General features: G+C 48.2%; 1 protein-coding gene and 1 pseudogene across 1 annotated transcript in view; both read left to right on the top strand.

Annotated features, from left to right (window-relative positions):
- The window catches only part of LOC148773719 (liprin-alpha-1-like), a 219,025-nt gene that overhangs the window by 24,460 nt on the left and 170,982 nt on the right, over positions 1-23,583 (top strand). The gene's annotated exons all lie outside the window — the stretch shown is intronic.
- On the top strand, positions 5,383-6,739 carry LOC148773720 (COP9 signalosome complex subunit 2 pseudogene; annotated as a pseudogene).

The raw sequence follows: 23,583 nt of genomic DNA, 5'->3' as shown, positions 1-23,583 counted from the left end.
AGCCAGGGAATCCAGTTCGTCCTGTAAGGCCACTAAAGATTTGGCTACTCTCTCAATGTCGTCTGTGAAGTCTTTGGATAGTGTACGGTAAAAGGTGGTTGATGAAGCAATTCCTCGTATTCCCATAACTGTCCCAGCCATGGTTCCCAGACCAACAAGTAGGGGTATAAACTGGATGGCTCTTTCTGACGGCGTATGTGCTGTGAGAGATAGGGTGAGAGTCTGGTTGTTAGGGACAGTATTCATCTAGGGATTGAGGAAGGTTAAGGTGCAGATACCCATCTAATTGACAGGTAGACATAAGTAAGCATCTGTCCCACAAACAAAGAAAAGGCCTTGATGAGGGTGGCACCATCTGTTACAGCACAGGACACCAAAAGGCTGCAAAGCAGCCTGCATGTAACAGATAACTGAACACTAGCAAAAGGTTTCCTCCCCATTTTTGGGTTGTCACGGCTATAGCAACTGAGCCTATCATGAAGGGGGGTCAGTTATACTGTGGGGCAATTCAGTTAATAGGGAGAATTGATCATAAGAGACAGCTAATAAGACAGCTAATTCCACTACAGTGAGATGACAGACAGCTAACCTCAGCTTCTGACCCAAATCCCAGTCCCAGGGTGCGACTGAAGCTAGTCCTGTAGCGAACAGCACAGCAATAATAGCAATCATGGGTAGAGTCCAGGGTTGACAATGAAAATCCATTGATATTGTGATAGCCAGACTCTCAAGCTTCCACCATGCATTGACCAGTCAGCTGCCGGCGTGTGGCTGGAGCAAGGCTGTAGAATCCTCAAGCTTCTGCTGTGCGTTGACTAGTCAGCTCCCAGAACAACCAGAGCAGAGCTCAGCGTCCTTCATGGGTGAGGGCCGTTGTCTTCGGAACCGGACCTTGAGGAGGTTTTTGGGGTCCCTAACTGCTTTCCAGGCGTCCTCATCACAGGAAGCTGCTGCCTCCTTGACTCTGGTGCGGTGGATCCAAGGGATGACGCCTGTAACTTTATCAGCAGTGGGGGTTGCCAGGACGCCCGTGTGAGGGCCTGTCCAAACTGGCTGAAGTGGTTCCTTTTTCTAATCTTTAACCCATTCCTCATCTCCTGGCTGACAGGGATGAACCCAGTTACCCAGTGGAATGGGTGTCCTTTCTCAGGTTTCTCAGGCGATATGGCAGAAGGCTGCACCCAGGGCCTGGAGGTTGGGACATCTCCAGGTCAGCTAGTTGTTGGTGGTCTCCCCTGAACTTTTTGATCACTGGGGGTGGTCTGCCATATAAGATCTCAAAGGGAGAATAGCCTGAGGACCTCGGGGTTCATTTACAGAGGGCAGTGAGAATAAGGCAGCTTGTTCTGGCAGCACTGTCTGGGTGTTGTCCAGGGGATATTCTTGTCGTACTACTACTTGGAGACACAAACTTAACAAGAAAGTTAAAGATATCTGGCCCAAAGATTAAGAGAAGTAGGAAAGCTGCCAAGGCACTAGCTAGAAGAACCAGGTCCAGACATTGGTTGGTGACATTAGTGCTTCTCTAGGCATGAGAAGATGTAAGAACTTGGACTCATAAAAATCCTTACCTGAAAACATCTGACTATCCAAAAGCCTGTTTTTCTGGGTTTTCTCCAAGCACAGAATGCCTTATATTTTCAAACCCTGAACTCCTTTCAAGGGGGTGTTGAAGGTTGGCATCTTGTAGTGGCCATGATTTAATCCCTGGCAAGGGCCAACTTCTAGTCAGCAGGGCCCCTTCATAGTCATATGTGACCGTGTTTTGGAGACATTTCATGGTCATTGTGTCCTGCGGTGCTGGGAAGGCTCATTCCCAGTGGATCTAACAAAGATTCCAGTGACTCAGTGTGTTGTCACTAGACCGGGCCTTGTAATAGCAAGTCACTGGACCCTACCTGTCTTACTAGCCTCTTGGTCCAGGAAAATAGTTCTTCTTGTTGCTTCTTCCCATATCTAGAGTTACATTATTACAATTATTGATCTCATATGGAATTGCATATCAGCATTTTATCATAAGCTCAGTCACACATTTGGAAACATAAGAAATAATCTTTGGAAACAAGCTACGTAGAAAATAATATAGCTAGCAGTCATTAGTAAGGTCACAAGCAATAATTGAAGTCAAGAACTTTCATTGGGTATAGCCCGGTACACCCCAGGTCACCTGTCTCAGTTCAGTGATTATAGCCAAGTGTCAATCTCCTGGTTGTACACCATGGAGCATCTGACCTTTATCCAAAGACTGGTTACCAAGGTAAGCTTTGGAAACAATCTTAGAGTGTCCTTTCTAGTAACTCAATTAAAACTTTTAGCAATATAACGTAACAAGGAACTAGATCAGAAGTGAGTCTTAGTAAGCACAGACCTTAATTAACAAACTAGAACTTAATATTTAGTGACACATAATTTTTTCTTTCTTTTTTTTTTCTGGAGAACTCATTGTGAGGGCATTAACAGTGTAGTCAGGTAAGGCTTTAACCCATCAAATAAAAATAAGTTCTGTCAGGGAACTAGGAAAAGCCAAGCGGCCATCTTGGACTTCCCATAGCCCTGGCTCTTTGATTTTCAGTTGTTGTTTATCCATTTTTAATTTCCTGATTTAAGAGCAGACTATCGCCATGTTTTAAGGATATCAAGATAGCAAAAGTCTAACCATGAGGGGTTACTTTTTGCAGAAGTAGAATGAGCTTTGTCCACAAATACTATAATCTTGAATAATGTTTATTTACTTTACCAAAGTAACAAAAAGATTTTAAAAACAAATATAAATCACTTAAAGGCAAAGAAATTCATAATCTGTTATCAAAAGCTGCATTTTAAGAAAACTTTGCTCTCTAAACAGAGAGAAGACCAAATTCCAGTCTGGTACCAGCTTACTGTTAATAACAAAATTTGTTTATCTGTTTAATCTTAGAAAGTCTTTTCCATAAATCTTGAAGAACTAGCAATATTCTTCTAAAAGGATGAGAGTAAAACCATAGAAGTCACGTTTAAAATCTGATTCTATTGCAATTGACAAAGAAACCTGGTCATAACACTTTAATATGATAACTAGAATTTTAATTGACCATATTTTATCAGGGAATATCAGATATATATGAATTTCACGTAATTTTAGAATATCTACATTAGTAACATCAACCAGACAGTATGACCTGAAAAGATTTTTCACCCCTTTAACAGTACTTCCCATGTAGTAATTTAACATGTCCAGTGAACCCAGGTAGCTTAATAGCTCTGTGGGATGTCTCAGGGGCCTCTGAAACATCCCAAAGTTAGCTAGAAGTCAAGTTATTTAGGAAGTTTTGTCAATAAATATCAAAAGGGTTTATAATAGTCAGGTAGGATCATATAAGTTACTGTGAAATAATAGTTATTTACTCAGCCAAAGTATTGCAGTTTCAGCTTTAGCATCAGTCCTTCCAATGAACACCCAGGATTGATCTCCTTTAGAATGGATTGCTGAAACTGCAATACTTTGGCCACCTCATGCGACGAGTTGACTCACTGGAAAAGACTCTGATGCTAGGAAAGATTGGGGGCGGGAGGAGAAGGGGATGACAGAGAATGAGATGGCTGGATGGCATCACCAACTCTGTGGGCATGAGTTTGAGTGTACTCCGGGAGTTGGTGATGGACAGGGAGGCCTGGCGTGCTGTGATTCATGGGGTCGCGGAGAGTCGGACATGACTGAGCGACTGAACTGAACTGAACTGAACTGAACTCAGCCAAAGTTAACAAAAGATTTCAAAGGTAAATATAAAACAGGTCAATTAAGAGGTAAAAAACCCACAAATCTATTATTAAAAGCAGTTCCACATCTGAAGAAAGTTTGTCCTCGTAACAGAGAGAAATGCCGAATTTGTTTTTCTACCAGCTTACCTTAAACTCATTTAGGTAAACTTAATTAAATTTATTTTAAACTTAGTCAGTCCTGACTATGCACAAAACTTCTTCAGGGTCCACCTTCCACAAACCTTTTAATCACTTTCTGTAACAGCCACTTGTAAATCAGACCTACTTTCTTTTCCCTTTATAAAACGTAATTTTATTTTTTTATATTTTCTTTATTAAAAACATACATCCTACTTTCTTATTAGATTACCAAACAAACATTAATACTAGATATTTAACATTGAATATTTCCCAGTTCACTTAAATCTGAAATTTATTTAGGTTAATTTTTCTTGTATTTAGAATTGTTTGATTTGTAAGGGCTTACTTTTCCTTCAGTTCAGTTCAGTTCAGTTCAGTCACTCAGTCGTGTCCGACTCTTTGCGACCCCATGAATCACAGCACACCAGGCCTCCCTGTCCATCACCAACTCCCGGAGTTCACCCAAACTCATGTCCATCGAGTCGGTGATGCCATCCAGCCATCTCATCCTCTGTCGTCCCCTTCTCCTCCTGCCCCCAACCCCTCCCAGCATCAGAGTCTTTTCCAGTGAGTCAACTCTTTGCATGAGGTAGCCAAAGTATTGGAGCTTCAGCTTTAGCATCAGTCCTTCCAATGAACACCCAGGATTGATCTCCTTTAGAATGGACTGGTTGGATCTCCTTGCAGTCGAAGGGACTCTCAAGAGTCTTCTCCAGCACCACAGTTCAAAAGCATCAATTCTTCGGCGATCAGCTTTCTTCACAGTCCAACTTTCACATCCATACATGACCACGGGAAAAACCATAGCCTTGACTAGATGGACCTTGGTTGGCAAAGTAATGTCTGGTTTTTAATATGTTATCTAGGTTGGTCATAACTTTCCTTCCAAGGAGTAAGCGTCTTTTAATTTCATGGCTGCAATCAGCATCTGCAGTGATTTTGGAGCCCAAGAAAATAAAGTCTGACACTGTTTCCACTGTTTCCCCATCTATTTCCCATGAAGTGATGGGACCAGATGCCATAATCTTAGTTTTCTGAATGTTGAGCTTCAAGCCAACTTTTTCACTCTTCTCTTTCACTTTCATCAAGAGGCTTTTGAGTTCCTCTTCACTTTCTGAAAGCCATAAGGGTGGTGTCATCTGCATATCTGAGGTTATTGATATTTCTCCCGGCAATCTTGATTCCAGCTTGTGCTTCTTCCAGCCCAGCGTTCCTCATGATGTACTCTTCATATAAGTTAAATAAGCAGGGTGACAATGTACAGCCTTGACGTACTTTTTTTCCTATTTGGAACCAGTCTGTTGTTCCATGTCCAGTTCTAACTGTTGCTTCCTGACCTGCATATAGGTTTCTCCAATTAAATTAGAACTCATTTACAACTTCCGCAATATTTTCAGAAAAAAGCTATATAGTGAGACATACATACATAAATCCAGACAGACTGACTGAGATCTTATAGTTTTCTGTTTGAGGTTTACAATATATCTTTGTGTCCCAGCCAAGATGTCTGACACAGAGGATGATTTCATGTGCGATGATGAGAAGGCCTACGACCTGGAATACTCCGAAGATAGTAACTCTGAGCCAAATGTGGATTTGGAAAATCAGTACTCTAATTCCAAAGCATTAAAAGAAGATGACCTAGAAGCAGCATTAAGCAGTTTCCAAAAGGTTTTGGAACTTGAAGGTGAAAAAGGAGAATGGGGATTTAAAGCACTGAAACAAATAAATAAGATTAACTTCAAGTTGACAAACTTTCCAGAAATGATGAACAGATATAAACAACCATTGACCTATATTCGGAGTGCTGTCACAAGAAACTATTCTGAAAAATCTATTAATTCTATTCTTGGTTATATCTCTACTTCTAAGCAGAATTCTGATTTTTTATGTCAGAAGGATTTACTGCAGGAATTCTATGAAACAACACTGGAAGCTTTGAAAGATGCTAAGAATGACAGACTGTAGTGTAAGACAAACACTAAGCTGGGGAAATTATATTTAGAATGAGAGGAATATGGAAAACTTCAAAATATTTTACGCCAGTTACATCAGTCCTGCCAGACTGATGATGGAGAAGATGACCTGAAAAAAGGCACACAGTTATTAGAAATATATGCTTTGGAAATTCAAATGTACGTGGCACAGAAAAATAACAAAAAACTTAAAGCACTCTATGAACAGTCACTTCACATCAAGTCTGCCATCCCTCATCCACTGATCATGGGAGTTATCAGAGAATGTGGTGGTAAAATGCACTTGAGAGAAGGTGAATTTAAAAAGGCACACACTGATTTTTTTGAAGTCTTTAAGAATTATGATGAATCGGGAATTCCAAGATGAACCACTTGCTTAAAATATTTAGTCTTAGCAAATATGCTATTGAAATCGGGAATAAATCCATTTGACTCACAGGAGGCCAAACCTTATAAAAATAATCCAGAAATTCTAGCAATGACGAATTTAGTAAGTGTCTATCAGAATAATGACATCACTGAATTTGAAAAGATTCTAAAAACAAATCACAGCAACATCATGGATGATCCTTTCATAAACACATTGAAGAGCTTTTGCGAAACATCAGAACACAAGTGCTTATAAAATTAAGCCTTACACAAGAATACATATTCCTTTTATTTCTAAGGAGTTAAACATGGATGTAGCTGATGTGGAGAGTTTGCTGGTGCAGTGCATATTGGATAACACTATACATGGCCGAATCGATCAAGTCAACCAACTCCTTGAACTGGATCATCAGAAGAGGGGTGGTGCCCGATATACTGCACTAGATAAATGGACCAACCAACTAAATTCTCTCAACCAGGCTGTAGTCAGTAAATTGGCTTAACAGAGAACAAGCTTTTACAGACAAACTTAAGGCATCAGTGCAGAGACGTAATCCTTAAATGAATGGGAATGGCAAAACTACTGTCAGTTGATGTGTCCCGAAAATTATTGGAGTTATGGCAGAAATGTTTTTTTTTTTGATTAACTGGTTTGTGTTTTGCTGCTGCATTTGTCCCAAGACAAAAAAAAACAGCTTTAATCTCCAGAAGAAAACCAAAATGCCATGGGATTTATGCTGTATTGACATCTTGCCCTAAAACATACAACATCATAATAATTTGTTGTGGGCAATATGACCAGAGAGAAGATTTTTGTCATGATTTTAAATACACTGACACGCTACTGTTGATTAAGTTTAAACATATTTTACCTGCAGAAATTCTCTCACAAATAACCTGCAATAACTCAAAATGCATACCCTTTTGAACACTTCCTTTTCTCATGTATAAATTAAAATGTTTGCTGCATTTTGCAAAATAAAATATATCTTTAACCCCTTTTTATTCCTTCACTTGAAGTTTTAATTTGCCCAAGTCTGAGGTCTCAGGCAAAGCTGGCTGTGTATTTCAAGGACATGGAAACAGTTTACTTCAAGCTTTTCCCTCAGCAGGTCTTTTTATAAGCTCCGTTCCGTTCCGTTCTGTCGCTCAGTCGTGTCCGACTCTTTGCGACCCCGTGGACTGTAGCCTACCAGGCTTCTCCATCCATGGGATTTTCCAGGCAAGAATACTGGAGCGGGTTACCGTTTCCTTCTCCAGGGGATTTTCCCGACCCAGGGATTGAACCCGGGTCTCCCGCATTGGAGGCAGATGCTTTAACCTCTGAGCCACCAGGGAACTCATTTTATAAGCTAGTTGTTTTTAATTGCATATGCAAAAAGAATTGGTTTTGCAGATTCCAAAAAGAAAAATTTCTCTCACTTTCCTCAATCAGCAATCACACACTCACAATCATTCAGAGGCTATCACAAAGCTTCCCTTACCCTGAGTTCCCAGGTCTCCCTATCTGATGCTTCCTTCCTGGGAGCCCAAGGAGGTGATCAGTCTCCTCTTCCACCCGTCTGGGGTAGGTTCCTGCCTGGGGATCGGCCCTGGGGCCTTACCTTACCCTGTGGCCATTCCTGGTGGGTTGGTCCATCCCTCCAATGAGTACAGTTGGAGCTCGGCAGTCGGGAGAGGCGGAACGCTGGTCCAAAAGAGAACCCGGAATACCGTCAGGTGGCGTGCCTCCTCGTTCATCTCGGGGTTCCTTCACTCCAGCCTGGCCAAGCCACCAGTCTGGCGCCTCAAGGGACTGGCGTGGTTGGAATCTTGCTGGGGCCTTCAGAAATGTTGCAGAAACCAGTACTCAAGAAACCAAGCACCATACTTGGAGAGTTGGAGAACTCAGTTTTATTATGCCAGTGGGCCCAGAGGAGTTAACACTCTAAGCTCTGAGCCCTGAACAAAGGGATTACAGAGTTTTAATAGACAGACTGTAGTGGGCAACACTAGCTGTTAGTAGGCTGGTTTAGACTAAGGGGTTTCGCACGCATGGGAACAGCGGTCAAGATGGGGAGGGGGATACCTGACCTGGACAGACATGATTAAGCAGGTTTGCAGGGGCTGGGTGATTGCAAAGAGCAGGACAAGGGTGTGTGAGACAAACTCCCGTTCCTAGTATTGCAAGTCCCCACTTTCTGAGACTACGTGATCCAGACTTTGCAAGGAGCAAGATGATTACAGAGGCAGAAGGAGGTAAAATTTTAACTTTTCCTCTCCAGGAAGAGAAGGGAATGACAGAGGATAAGATGGTTGGATGGCATTACGAACTCAATGGACATGAATTTGAGCAAGCTCCGGAAGTTGGTGATGGACAGGAAAGCCTAGTGTGCTGCAGTTCATGGCATTGCAAAGAATCAGACACATCTGAGTGATTGAACTGAACTGAACTGGACAGCAAAGAGATCAAACCAGTCAATCCTAAAGGAAATCAACCCTGAATCTTCATGGGAAGGACTGATGCTGAAGCTCCAATACTTTGGCACCAGATTTGAAGAGCTGACTCACTGAAAAAGCCCCTGATGCTGGGGAAAACTGAGGTAGGAAGAGAAGGGGGCAAGATGGTTGGATTACATCATCAACTCAATGGAATGAGTTTGTGCAAACTCTTGGATTTAGTGAAGGACAGGGAAGTCTGGTGTACTGCAGTCCAAGGGGTTGCAAAGAAAAGACGCAACTTAGCAAATGAACAACAATAAAAATGAAATTACCAAAGGAAAAAAAAAAATTGGGGCGTGAAGAAATGCTGCCATCTTGTAGCCATTCATTGTAACAGCAACTTTTAAGGTGTGTTTGTGGCTCAGTCATGTCTGATTCTTTGCGACCCCATTGATTGTAGACTCAATGTGTCCACAGAATTTCTCAGGCAAGAATACTGGAGTGGGTATACATTCCCTTCTCCAGGGGATCTTCCAGACCTGGGGATCGAACCCAGGTCTCCTGCATTGCAGGCAGATTCTTTGCCATCTGAACCACCAGGAAAGCACTTAAAAGGTGTACTGATGGGCATTTAATGTTCACACGACCTGCGGGGCTGTAAGTAAAACTCACCTGCTCTCAAGAAATGTCCTGGGCATGGTCATTGATTTTTAAAAAATCCAATACACAGCAGAAGTTCAAGAAGCCAATTTCAAGAGACATGTTTCACTCACACCCTTTTAAAAAATCACATGAAAAAAAAGATGCCAGCATTGCTAAATATTAGAGAAATGCAAACCAAAATTACACCGAGGGATCACCATAGAGTGGTCAGAACGGCCATTGGCAGAAACCCTACAAAGGATAAATGCTGGAAACAATATGGAGAAAAAGGAACCCTCCCACACTGATGCTGGCAATGCAAATTGCGAACAGCCACTCTGGAGGACAGAGTGGAGCTTTCTTAAACAATGAAAAGGCCAGTGAAATTAGAATACTCCCTAACGCCACACACAAACTCCCAACAGTTTGAAGATCTAAACGTAAGGATGGGTACTATAAGACTCCTGAGGAAAACATAGGAGAACACCCTTTGATGCGAATCACAGCAAGTTCTATTGGGATCCACTTCCTACAATAACCAAAAACAAAACAAGAATAAACAAACTGTACCTAATTAATCTCAACAGCACTTGCACAGCAAAGGAAATCCTAAAATAAATTCACTTTTCTTCTCCAGAAAATAATTTAGGATGCACTGTAAATACAACTGCAAACTGAGTCAAATATTACAGTAATGCTTTCCTATTATCCAGACAAAACGTATCTTAGAGATGTTTTCTTATATATATATATATGCCTGATATATATACAGATATATATCTGTATTTATATATGTCTGAGATATATATATGTAACAGATATTCAATCATGAAAGAGTCACCCTCTTGATTTTCTCCTAACCCCCACCTTTACAGATTGAAGTCTTGGTGACCAGTGACTATTTAATAAATACATTTAAGAAATTGTTGGCTCTTTTAAACAATAACTTGTAATTATATCTCAGAACATAATTTACCTACAACAAACACCTTAAGTGTGGGGAAAGATTGCTTCTGATTCCCTCAGCTGCAGGGATGACTGCAGTGGGATGCCGTCTCCCCTCACGCATCACCCTGGGCAGGCCTAACCCTTGGTCGTTCATTGGAGCGCAGGTGCAGGGCTGGCCCAGGGCGTCTCGAGCCTCTTCTGTCAAGGGGGATTCAGACTCATGCTCCCCTAAGAGCCCACAAAACGTGGAGCTAGAAGAGTGTCTTCTCTCAAGGGGGATTCAGACTCGTGCTCCCCTCAGTTCAGTTCAGTTCAGTCGCTCAGTTGTCTCCGACTCTTTGCGACCCCATGAATCACAGCACGCCAGGCCTCCCTGTCCATCACCAACTCCCGGAGTTCACTCAAACTCATGTCCATCAAGTCGGTGATGCCATCCAGCCTTCTCATTCTCTGTCGTCCCCTTCTCCTCCCGCCCCCAATCCCTCACAGCATCAGAGTCTTTTCCAGTGAGTCAACTCGTCGCATGAGGTGGCCAAAGTATTGGAGCTTCAGCTTTAGCATCAGTCCTTCCAATGAACACCCAGGATTGATCTCCTTTAGAATGGACTGGTTGGATCTCCTTGCAGTCGAAGGGACTCTCAAGAGTCTTCTCCAGCACCACAGTTCAAAAGCATCAATTCTTCGGCGATCAGCTTTCTTCACAGTCCAACTCTCACATCCATACATGACCACGGGAAAAACCATAGCCTTGACTAAGAGCCCACAAAACCTGGAGCTAGGAGTGTTCGCTGCAGCCCCCAGGCACCGCATGGTCTCATGAGGAGTTACTGTGGGAACAGAGGTGGTTCAGGCCTACACTCCACATCAGTTCAATTTACCAACTCTGATTTGTGTACTGAACTGCTTTTCTTTCCTTCTTCTTCTTTTAGAAAGCTATTTTCCTGGTTTATCTATTATTTGCTTATTTATTGGTGTCACAGTGTGGTTTTCGGGTTCTTAGTTCCCTGACCACACTGGTGCCCCCTGCAGGGGAAGCAGGGGAAAAACCACAAGGGAGCTCCCTGAAACTGCTTGCTGTTCTTGGGGGGTGGTTCTGCTGTGTCTGTCTTTCACCCTTTAATTTTACAAAATAACCATTAGAACCAGTTTGTAGTTGAAGACAAAAGGATGATTTTTTCACTGGGAATTAGCCAGCTATTTCGCAAATCCCTTGGGAATTTAAACATTGGTGGGTATTCCTATATGCAAACAGTTATTATATAAGACTAAATGCCATGTTACATGGTTACACGATGTTGTCAGGCAGAATCCACTTGCATACAACAACTTGCACCTGGAAGGACCCAGAAATCCCAGGCCCCACCTTGTCCCAGGCCCTGCACCCACCGAGGCTGGGGGCATGTGGAGAGAAAGGTTTGCCCTGCGCCTCCTGTTCTAGGACCACCGGTCCAGGATCCAGGCAGCTGCTGTCCGTCAGCCAGCATACCCAGTGGAAATTCACATCCAGTGGAAAGGACAGACAGAGAAACAGAAAATGACAACGTGGTGTGGCACGTGCTACGAGAGGAGACATTCAGGGGAACAACTCAGACAACAGGAGGGCCAAGGGGGTGTGCAGGGCCGGCCAGACCGGGGTGGAGCTGTAGAGGCTCAAGGAGGTGGACACAAAGGTTTCCTTCAACAGCTACAGGGGTCGGTGTGACCAGGAAACGACCAGCAGGGGACGCTGAGGAGCTGACCAGGCACCAGGAAGAGACGACGGCTGGCCCAGCTCAAGACAATCAGCCAGCACCTTGGGTCACCCAGGCCTGCTCTGGCCTTCTGTTTCCCCAGACACAGGCCACCGAGACAGCTCTGGGCAAAACTGTGTCCTCACCCACCTCCACCCAACTCCCTCCTCACCCACCTCAGGTCTTGCTGAGCCCAGAGCACCAGGGATGCCCACCATCCTCCCAGTTGAAGCCCACCAGCCAGCCCTTCAAGTCCTGCCAACAACTCTCATGAGTGGTCACGAGACACAGCTGGAGTCCAAATAGCACAGTCCACTCATTTCACCTTGAGTTACTAGGAAACAGCTCTTTACCCATGAATCATACTTTGCATTTGTACTTTCATGCATTTCTGGTCCTTTACAAAACATTTTCTTAGGGACTTTTACACCAAAGTGTCTTTTGCAAAGCAAATGTTCAGTTATAACATTTATTTCAGTACAGTTTCATTTCATGTGCATAGATGTGTAGTTAAAGAGGGCCATGGATAAAACGAGCTGCTTAGTTTGCCATTTCTTTGAAGTCTGAGGCACCTGAAGGTGAGTTCGCCTGGTGTTTAGGATTGTTTTCTTAGAGTACTGTCTTCCCACCTTCATCTCCAGACACAAGGGAGATGACAAAACAGGTCTGCATGCTGCAAAATGTCTTCAGGAATCTTCAAACCCAGCTTCTTCCAGGAGTTCAAGGTTAGGGACTAGGACAGTGAGAGGGTGTGTGTGGGAGGGAACAGCAAGTCACTGAAACCAAGTGTCTGTGGCCAGCCCACCTTCTGTCAGGAGCACCATCTGGAGCCGGTCTCTGCATGGGCTAGCCCTGTGCTGAGACGGGGGAGCAGCTGACCCAGATACCACCAGTGAAGTGCCTGTGGGACCAACTGTCAGCCCCGAGCCGAGGTTAAACCATAACTACACTCACCTGCATATTTACTGTGACAGGCAATGTGCTCAGTACTCTGGGTGACTGTATTCTCCCCTATTCTATCTATTTTCTATAAACCCGCTTTATGAAGGTATGATTGACATACAGAAAGCTGAGTTTGGAGACAGGTTACACCCATGAAGCCATGACCACAGTCTACACCATAAACGTTTATTTATAATTACCGGTATCATCATCATTTATGTGTATGGTAAGAATACTTAAGATAGGATCCATCCTATCAGTAAATTTTAAGTACACGGTGCAGTATTGTGAAGTACAGGAGCCGTATTTAACAGCCAACCTCCAGGACTTATTCACCTGGCATCACTGAAATGTGTGCCCTTGCACCAGCATCTGCCAGCTTCTAAGGGACTCAGGAGGGTGAAGTATTGCATTGGGCCTTTATAGCTGGGATTGTAGCAGCAGAGACTTGGTGTCTTCCTGCTCTGTCCAGACCTACTTGAGGTCGGTAAATGCTCTGCTCCCGGCCCCAGCCCCTTGCTCACACACTCTGGTACAGAGCCCCGAGTTTGGACCCCATGCCCACCCATGCACGAGCAACAGAAGCCCTTGCTCCCTGGACCTCTCTGCTCCTCTTTCCTGGTCTTCTCTCCCCCTGACACGCCCCTCCTTGCTTCCTGCTGGAGAAGGAACTGGCGGAGAAAAGTGAAGCCATCAGGCTACAAGAGCGGCTCACGTGTAGCTGTTCCCTGGCGTGAGGGGCTGCTCTGAGTGTCCTGTGGGGTCACACGTTAATCTTCATGATAACCTCGTGAGGGGAGTTCTCATCACTATGTCCACTTCATGGATGAGGGCCTGAGGCGGGGCAGTGCGGGAACGTAGCCACCCTCACACACAATGAGACCCAGACATCCTTAACCTATGGCTCACCTGGCTCCAGCCACTGCCTCTTTGGGTTCTTGGAGACTCTGCTAGGTCCTTTCCACAAATCCCGTCAAGACTTACAGGCTCTTAACTAATCTATGTGGGCAAGTTACTTCAAGTTTGCCTGAAAAACAACCCCAGGCAGGTTTCTACCCAGCTATGAGCACACGGAAAACTGAAGACAGACGGAGAGCCCAGGTCCCAGCAGACAGGAAGCAGCTGCTTTCATGGGAAAAGTAGAGGCAGACTTTGGGACTGGACAAGAGGAAGTGGGCCTGGGAAGGAGGGGCAGCGAGGCCCCCTCACAGCCCCGTCCTCCACTCAAGCACAAGCCCACAGAAGAGTACTGGCTCCGCGGTCATCACATGAAAGACGACATGCCCTGCGGGCGAAGGTCAAGCGCCAGCCAACGTCCACAGAGGCGAAGAAAAATATAAAGCAAAGAGCTGTGCTCTGGGTGTTTGCGATTGAACTGTGATGGGCAACGCACCCCTCTCTAGCACAGGTCTGGGCCCAGCGTAGCCATCTCCACGGGCAACTGTGGACGTTGTGGAGCACTGCTGTTGCTGCTGTTCAGTTGCTCAGTCGTGTCCGACTCTTTGTGACCCCATACACTGCAGCACACCAGGCCTCCCTGTCCCTCACTACCTCCCAGAATTTGTCCAAGTTCATGTTCATTGCATCCGTGATGCTGCCCAGCCATCTCATCCGCTGCTGTCCTCTTCTCCTGCCCTCAATCTTTCCCAGCATCAGCAACTTCTCTAGTGAGTCGTCTGTTCGCATCAGAGGACCAAAATCCTGGAGCTTCACCTTCAGTATCAGTCCTTCCAGTGAATATTCAGTGCTGATCTCCCTTAAGATTGGCTTGTTTGCTCTTCTGGCTATCCAGGGGACTTCCAGGAATCTTCTCCAGCCTTCTTCGAACCACGGTTCAACTCTTTGGTGTTCCGCCTTCTTTACGGTCCAACTCTCACACCCATACATGACCACTGGGAAGACCGTAGCCTTGACTATATGAACCTTTGCCAGCAGAGCAATGTCTCTACTTTTCAACACATTGTTTAGGTTTATCATCGCTTTCCTGCCAAGAAGCAATCATCTTCTGATTTCATGGCTGCAGTCACTGTCCATAGTGATTTGAGGAAGCTGAGAACCACAGAACTCAAGTCTCCCAGAAAGGAGCGTGCCCTGTCTACAGGTTGTACGTTGTTTCAGAAGGTCAGCACTGCTGGCCAGGCCCCAACTTCACACAGGGGGTCAAGAGTCGGGCAGGATCCTTTTGCAAAGCTGCCCCACTAAGCTTCCACTCTAACGAGGTCTTGATTACAGAAATGTATACTCATGCAGATATTTCTACAATGCAGAAAATAATGGAGAGGAAGTCAAAACTCCCTGTGATTCCATCCCAAGAGACACTCGCCACTAACCTATGGATCCATGTCCTCTCTGCCTCAGGCTGGCTGACCCCTCTGACCTGGACTTTAGTCTGGGATGGACATCACATCCCACACTACCCCTAGATGTCCAGGGCAGAGCTGGCAGCACGCTGAGGGTCGAGGTGGGGGTGTCTGGCTGGGAGAGCCGTCTGGAGGGGCACACTCTGAAGGGCCCGGGCTGCAGACTTGGTGTGAGTCTGTGTCCTTGTCAGACCCCTGTTTATCAGCTGACCCAGAGCCATGTGACGAAAGGGTGCTCCACAGAGCAGCCACGGCCTCACTACTAACTGGCCCGGTCTGTCTCTTTCTACCCTACCCAAATTCCACATTAAGTATTACCAGTGAGACCACGACCAAGCCTGCTAGCACCAAGCCCAGCAGCACCCCTGACTTTTCAGACCCTGCTCCACAGCAGAGGGGAGCGCAGGGAATCGGGGTCTAACCAGGCCCTCGATTTCCAACTCCTGAGGCCAGGCCACCAGGTCACTCACAAACATTGGACAACAAAATGTCCTTAAGTCTCACCAAGCTACAGGATAGGCTCGCCCCTGACTCGTGGGCAGGGAGAGGGATGGGCTGTCCTCCTTCTCTGTAGGCCGGCATTACCACATGCCTAGGCTTCTCCCCCTTCTCCTCTCCAGAATGCTGACATTCTGGACTGAACTGCTCTGTGTAGGGCTGTCCTGGGCACTGAGTGTCCCGGCAGGGAGGGCCACATGATTCTTACCTGGAGCCCCTCACTTGCCCCCCTGCTCTGGTCAGCCCAGGGCGCCCGCAGGCAGGACTCACCAGGCACTCTGGAGTCGGGGATGGGACTGGAGTCTCTTCTCCACCGCAGCTGGCATCCAAAAATCCTGTTGATTCAGTAACTCATGTGATGATGACGTTTCTCCTCTCTGTTATCAGGGTCTTAAAAACAATTTACTTCTGTGTTTTCATTATTAAATCCCTTTTCATTCTGATGAAACACCTTTGGTCTTCAAATACCTAGAAGTTTTTTATGTTTTTTTTAAGATATCCTTTTTTTCCCATTTATTTATTTGACTGCACTGGTTCTTAGATGCAGCATGCAGAACCTTTAGTTGCAGGATAAGATCTCTGGGTTGCAGCCTGTGGGATCTAGTTCCCTGACTAGGGATCGAACCTGGGCCCCCTGCATCGGGAGTGTGGAGTCTTAGCCACAGGACTACCAGAGAAGTCCCTAGAGGTTAAGATTTTAAGTCTACTGCTACTTCCATTTTGGATCCTGACGACTGTGAGGGCATACCCAGGACTTTGGGGAAACATAATTCACTGGGCCTGTGGCATGTTTCCTTCGATACTGGGGGGATGGGGTACCAGTTTCAGATGGACTCTTTGAAGCCATAGACATGAGGAGGACTGCACCTGCCCATTTTCCTTCTTGGTCTCTGTGTGTAACTAGTCTGTAGCTGTGTACACATGGGGAGTGTGCACCTCTGCAGCTGGGCCTTCCACGCAGACACGCCTCTGCTGGGCCGTGCACACTCCCGACACCCTCTCCGCGAGGCCCAGCTGTGGTCCAGGGATGGTGCAGCCTCTCTGACTGACAGGCCTCTGTAAAGAGTGCAAAGCGGGGCCACGTGGTGTCCTTCTGCTGCCAGGATACAGCCATGAAGTGGGTGAGAGAAGAGCCGCGATGCCCACCTCACAAATAGAGAAGGCTGAGGCTCAGCTGAGAGGACAGTCCAAGCTCGCCCACACCCAGGCCCCTCACAGGTGCCAGCAGGACGCACGACTGAAGTCAAAGGCCTCCCCGTGCTCCCAGCCCTCTGCTGAGGGCCTCCTCATTTTACTGCACTCACAGCTCTGGACACTTCACTGAGGCAGCCAGCTCAGTGATAACTAACAGAACCGCATCTTATGTCGGGACTGTGGGGCAAATGTGTACCTGCCAGCCGCAGACAGCCTCCCAGTGAGGCCTCCCAAGGCTCCATGACCCCACGGTGCCAGTCAGGTCAGGACTCACAGGGAGGTTTTCAATCAAGTTTCTAGACTTTGAAGAGATTTTCCTATTGGAAGACTCTGCTAGGCAAGTTGATTGTCTACACTGAACCCACCCACAGGCTTGAAGCCCTCAAGGACTTGTTCAAGTCTCAGCTGGACGCTCAGCCTCCACACGCAACCAGCCAGTGTTCCCAGCCTTTCCTCCTGCTGATCGCACCCACCGACGAGAGACTGCAGCAGAGGAGATGGATAGGAAAGGCCGCAGCGGGCCTGGGGTCACTGACAGCACCGAGCAGAGACGTGGCGGGGCTCTGACCACGGGCCACCAGCGTGGCAAAGGTGACAGCTGCTCCACCAAGTCCGGTGGCCTCAGCCTCCTCTCTCCCCCGCCCAGGGAGGTGCTCATCTGCCCTCAGCCTCTTTCCCTCCTTCTTAGAACGTTTGGGCGGGAGCACCCCGTGAGCACACCTGGAGCTGCTCCTACCCCCGGGGGACGAGTGGCAGCAGCAACCTGAGACTGTCCTTGGGGCCGAAAACCTGCATTAAGCTTAGGAAATTTCCCTTTGAGAGAAAGCCAGCACTTCTGTACACAGTTCGCTCTGCTACTTGCCCAGTGTGTATCTTTGACATTTTTTGGTTCTACCTGGAATGAATGAGACTTTGTTAGATGACAGGTTGATCCCAGTCCTTTCGAGCTGTCAGAACAATGCTCAAGCTCAGTGTGCTGTCTGGAATAGTCTCCTCTTGACTCTGCAGAAATCTCTCAGCATTTCTTCTGTCTGCCTGTTTACTTCACTGGCTCTGGAACTCAAGTTCTGGGCAGCCTGCTGTTTCTCTTAAGAGCAGGGACTGTAAATCGCTGCCTCTCTGATCATAGTCCCTGGCATGCAACGGCATATTTATTAAAAGGAAATAAAAATTAAATTTTAAGTACTGCAATTTTGTAATCTGTATTGAAGAGGTTAGAGATATGTGTGATTTATGGCCTAGTATTTTCATTTTTAGGAGTTGATTCTAATGAAATCAGAAATAAGTAAATTCAAGAAACACAGGATTATATAAAATCTAAACACTGGAAACATTCTAAATATCCAATAATGGAATGATTAAAATTATACCTGTATTCAAATATTAAAAACAATATTTTCTAAGAACATCTAATGAAAATGCTTCTTATATAACATGAGGTAAAAAAAAAGATCAAAATTTTGTAAGATATATCAATATATATGCAGAAAAAGAAATAAAGATAAAATATACCAAAAGGTAATAAAATTGATTGCTAAGTAGTACGACTATGACTGATTTTAACTTTTTCTATTTTGTGTTTGAATTCTCTAGATTTATTTCACAATGAATTTATGGGCTTCCCTGCTGGCTCTGTGGGTAAAGAAAGAAAGTGAAGTTGCTCAGTGGTGTCCAACTCTTTGCAACCCCATGGACTGTAGCCTACCAGTCTCCTCTGTCCATGGAATTTTCCAGGCAAGAGTACTGGAGTGGGTTGCCATTTCCTTCTTCAGGGGATCTTCCCGACCTAGGGTTCGAACCTGGATCTCCTGCATTGCAGGCAGACGCTTTACTATCTGAGCCACCAGGGAAGCCCCAGTGGGTAAAGAATCCGCCTGCAATGTAGGAGACAATGGAAAGGCAGTTAGATCCCTGGAGTGGGAAGATCCTCTGGAGGAGCACATGGCAACCTACTCCGTATTCTTGCCTGGAGAATCTCACAGACAGAGAAGCCTGGCGGGCTACATTGAATAGGGTTGCAAAGAGTCGGACATGACTGAAGCAACTTAGCACAGCACAGTGCATTTTAGCAAAGGTACAGTAGTTAATTTCACATTCTATTTCCTGTCATTTTATTTTGTGAATGCTGATCAATGCAGTATTCACATAGATTAGATCTTCATGTTGGCATACCACCATTTTTATTATAAAGGCTCATTGTGTGTGTGTGTGTGTCCCAAAAAATAGAGCCTTTTACTTAAATATCATGTAAGAGATTTCAAAGTCTGGTGAAAAGAGTTGATAACAACTGAGTAAACTTAACAGGAGTAAGGAATAACATTATCCTTAAAACATTTTTGTCCCTATGATTTTTTTTAAACCCTCTCACCTGTGGTTTCTCATTTCCGTTGGACAGGGTAACGCCTTTGTCCCTAAAGCCACGTAACCTCAAGAGGCCCGCCCCCTCTCTCACTGTGTTGAATCTCACCCTTCCTGTGTCACTGTGCTGTAGTTGTATCTCCTTTACCATCTTTGACTGGGTATTACTTAATGAGCAAATCTGGAAGTCTTAAGATAGGTGTGCTTTATCTCATTCACGTTTATAGGCATGCAGGTGTATGTGCGCGCAGTTCCCATTTATTTTAAGCTGTTTTTTCTGTCTGTGGAACTGCTTTCTGGCTGCAGGGGCTCTGCACTGCCGTCTGCAGCTCCTCCCGCTGCACGTGCGCCTTTGGCTGCTCGGCAGCATGTGGGACCTTGGCTGTCTGCCCAAGGATAGAAACCCCGTCCCCTGCATTGGGAGGTAAATTCTTCACCACTGGGCCACCAGGTACGTCCCTATCTAAAGAATTTTATAAGTATTTCACAGTACGTTTGCATTAGTTTTGCACTCTCTCTCTATATATAGAATGTTCTGAAAATTTGGAGGGGCTATATTTTTGTTCTAATTCTGTTTTTTATTACATTTAAAGCCATAAATTTAACTAATACACCCCTCTGTGTGTATAATTAGCACGCTTGTATTTCTTCTTCCTTTTTCTCCTATGAATTCAACTAAGAAAAAGTGATATAATCTACTAAACTGGATTGTACATTTGTGTACACAGCACTCTTGAAGCACCTGCTTGTTCTGTGTTCTTGGCTTCAACAGAGATTCCTCAAGAGCGAGGATTTCGGTTTCTGCAGCCCCGCTTCCAGAGCGCTCTAGATAGGAAGCACCCATGACATCGCTCACAACTGACGACGTCTTTCTTCTAACAGTTTCTTGCTTCTCCCAGCCCTGGCAAAAGTCTTCCTTCTCATCAGACAGGCCAACAGGTGCTTCTGACCCTTCCGAACCCTTTTCCTTTGGCCTGTGCTAGACTACGCCTTAGGATTTTGCTTCCCTGCAGAACCTCTGCCCAACCATCTACCACCTGGCAGCTCTAACGGACAGGTGGACCCAAGCGGGTCAGGCCTCCGTGAGTCCGGTATCACCCAAGAACAACGTTAAAAATCAGCCAAAACAGACCCCTCTCCTGGACGACGGGAGGATGCTAACAAAATCTTGGCGGAAGCGAGCAAGGGAGAAAAAGTGTGGGCGCCGAGGTGGGAATGGGGCGTCCCGGGCGGGTCAACCGGGCTTCTCTCCCCGGCTCTTGATTTTGCGGACGGGAGTGAGCAGCCCCGGGAGCGGCGTCCTCGGGGGCGGGCCCGTGGGCGGGGCTCGGGGCGGGGGCCGGCGGCGGCGTCCTCGGGGGCGGCCGACGAGCCCCGGGGGGGGCGTCGGGTGAGTCCTCGGGACGGGGGCGTGTCCTCCAGACTCGGAGGGTGGGTCCTCAGGGCGCGAGGCTGGGTCTTGAGGCTCGTGGGGCAGGTCCCCGGGATGTGAGCCGCGTTTTCTCGGCGCCGGGCCGGTCCTCGGGGAACCGGATTAGCGGCGGGTCTACGGGCCGCCGAGCGGGACGTGGGCCCTTGGGGCTCGTGGGGCGGGTGCTCCGGGCTCCGGGCGGGTCCTCGGGGGACGGGTGCTCTGGGTCCGGGGCGGGGACTGGCGGCGGGTATTCTGGGCGCTGGGCAGGGATTGGTGGCTGATCCTCCGGGCTCGGGGCGGGACGTGGGTTCTAGGGTATCGGGGGGCGGGTCCTTGGGGCGGCGCGAGCCGCCTTACCCCGCTCCTCCCGCGGGCGGCCCCTACAGTGCCCAAGGCGCGCGGGCATCCGTGCTCGGGCCGCTGCACTCGAGCTGCCCAGCGGCCGAGCGAGCGCGGGCCGGGGCCGGGGCCGGGGCCACGGCGGCGGGTGGCGCACCCAGGGTCCTTCTGCAGTCCCCATAGCGAAGAGTGAGGGCGAAGCCGAGGCTAAGCGGGACCGGAACCATGAACCGGAGTTTCCCCAAGTCTCAGACCCTTCGCTTCGCTTCTACGACTGCAGGCGGTGGAAGTCAAGAGCAAGGTGAGCTGGTGGCCGGCAGTCTGCGCACTGCCCGCCCCCGCTGCACGAATGAATGGGCACCCCGAAGGGGACGGCGGCGCGAGAGGGGGCCGGCGCCGGCCACAACTTCGGAGCGCGGCGCGCGTCCGTGAGATGCGCCGGGCTCCCGCCGTCTTTCCCGCCCCTGCGCGCGCACAAAGCCCGGCAGCCGGGTAAGGTTAGGCTCGAGCCCCGGCGCTCGGAGTGCCGCGCGGCCGCCGGACCCTTCGCGAGAGTGGCTCTTCTGTTCCACAAGCCGGCGGCGAGCCGGCGCACCGCGCGGTGGAGGGGCCATGTTTCCGGGGAGACCCGGGGGCTAGTCGGATTCGGGGCCCTGGAGGGGCCTTGGGGGCTCGGGCCGGGGGAGGGCCCTGGCTGCGCCGCCTCCTTCGCAGCGGAGGAGCCTCGGAACCGGCGAGGGGGAGACAGGCAGCGAGTCCTCGATCCCCGGTCCGGACCCCCGGTCCCCAGCACGGCCCTGCGTACCAGCGCCTCAGCCTCCCGACGCGCCCCAGGCCCAGGTTCCCCGGGCGCGCCGGACCGGCGGCCCCTCCCGCTGTCCGCGCCCCGGCCCAAGCGTGCCGGACCTTGCGGGTGGCTGTGCGCGTTTGGATAATTGGCTGATAGGATCTGGCGCTTCTGCCCGTTGCGGGGGCGGCACCTTCGCGGCAGAAGCTTTTGTCTGCGAGGGTCTCGGGGGTGGGCCTTGCCGCAGATGAAGAGCAGCAGTTGTTCAGGGTCCTGGAGGAGGGGGCCTCGGGCTTGCAGCTGCCTGGGATACGGCTTTCGCCCTTTCTCTGCGCTTCCCCCGCCCGGCTTGGTCAGGCACGGAGAAGAACCTGAGTGGTGGCAGAGGGGCCAGACCCGAGGGTGGGCTCAGACCTCCAAATCTGTGCACGCTTGGTCGCCGGCGTGCGTACCCTGGTTCGCTCTCTGGGAAGACTAACCCGGTGGCCCCTGTCTGGGCTGCCCTGTGCCGATCAAGATGGGGTCCTTTGCCGGATGGGGGTTCTCTGCGGGAATCCCACAGAATGAGTGGTGGGATTTCATCACGTCTTGTTGGGCAGTCTATTTATAAACCCTCATATCTAATTACCTCCAATGCTAATTCTGTGACCCTGGCCCAGCACTCATCTCTTTTTAGCCCCAGAACTCCCCACAGCCCCAAATCAAAAGTGACCGCTGTGATTGTGTGGGGGGAGGAACCGACAAGCCTGAGTGGGAACACCAACTAACTGACGTTTCTTCAACTCAGTGGGAATGTGGCTTCTTAGAACTCATTGTCCCCTGACAATAGCCACTGAGCACGCATGGTGTTTCGCTGTAACTGTTTGTTTTGAGATCATCATAGATGAACTGGCAGCTGTGAGAAAGAACAGAGACTTCCCCACAGGTACTGTCCTGAATCACAGTGTCACACCCAGGACCGTGCAGTGTTTTCAGGTCACAGTTTGTCACGCATGCATTCCTGAGGCCCAGCAGTCTCCACGAGGACCACTTCCATCACGAGGGGACCTCCTGGCAGCCTTTCACCCTGGCAAGGTATCTGTTTGGTTCTAAGCGATGAACAGCATAGGCTGTTCACGAATCTCACTGGCCGAATTCCCTGGGCTCCGCAGCCATGGTGGCCGGCAGCTGCCTGACCAGATGCAACTCCGGAGGGCTAGCCCTGGAGGAAATGCCCTCACTAGCCTTTATCCTGCAGTCCTGCACTCTGGACACTGCTGACCCCTGAGGCCTGGAGAGTAAGAGTCTGCCTTTGCCTCTCCCGGGGAACTGGGGGCCATGGGTGTTCTGGTGGCCCAGTGGGTTACCTCAGGCTGCCCCTCCGCCTTGACCCCCAGTGAAGAAGGAGGGCTGCTCCATGGCCCGAGCCTGGGTTCAAGTTCAGATGCAGTGACTGCTGCGCCAGGGGTGAGTGGCAGAGGGGAAAAGTTTTGGTTGAATTTGGGAACAGTCCTGGAGGGCCACACCAGCCTGGGCCCTGCTGGGCTGGCTGGTTATACACACAACACCACCGCCCCAGGCCCTTCTGGATAAGGTGGCTTACCTTACTGTTTGTCCAGTGGGGCCATGTGGCTCCCCTTTGTGTACCACTCTCTCACCCACCCACGGGGTCCATCTCTGCAGGGAGCCTTATTCCAGCTGCTCTTGTCAAAATATGGGAGGCAAACCATTATGACAGTGATGTCTT

The sequence above is a fragment of the Moschus berezovskii genome, chromosome 27 (genome assembly GCF_049115385.1).
Source record: "Moschus berezovskii isolate FMDL1 chromosome 27, NW_MosBer_1.0, whole genome shotgun sequence".
Classification (NCBI taxonomy): domain Eukaryota; kingdom Metazoa; phylum Chordata; class Mammalia; order Artiodactyla; family Moschidae; genus Moschus; species Moschus berezovskii.
Note: the sequence above shows the minus strand (reverse complement) of the source record. Positions and strands in the feature narration are given on the sequence as shown.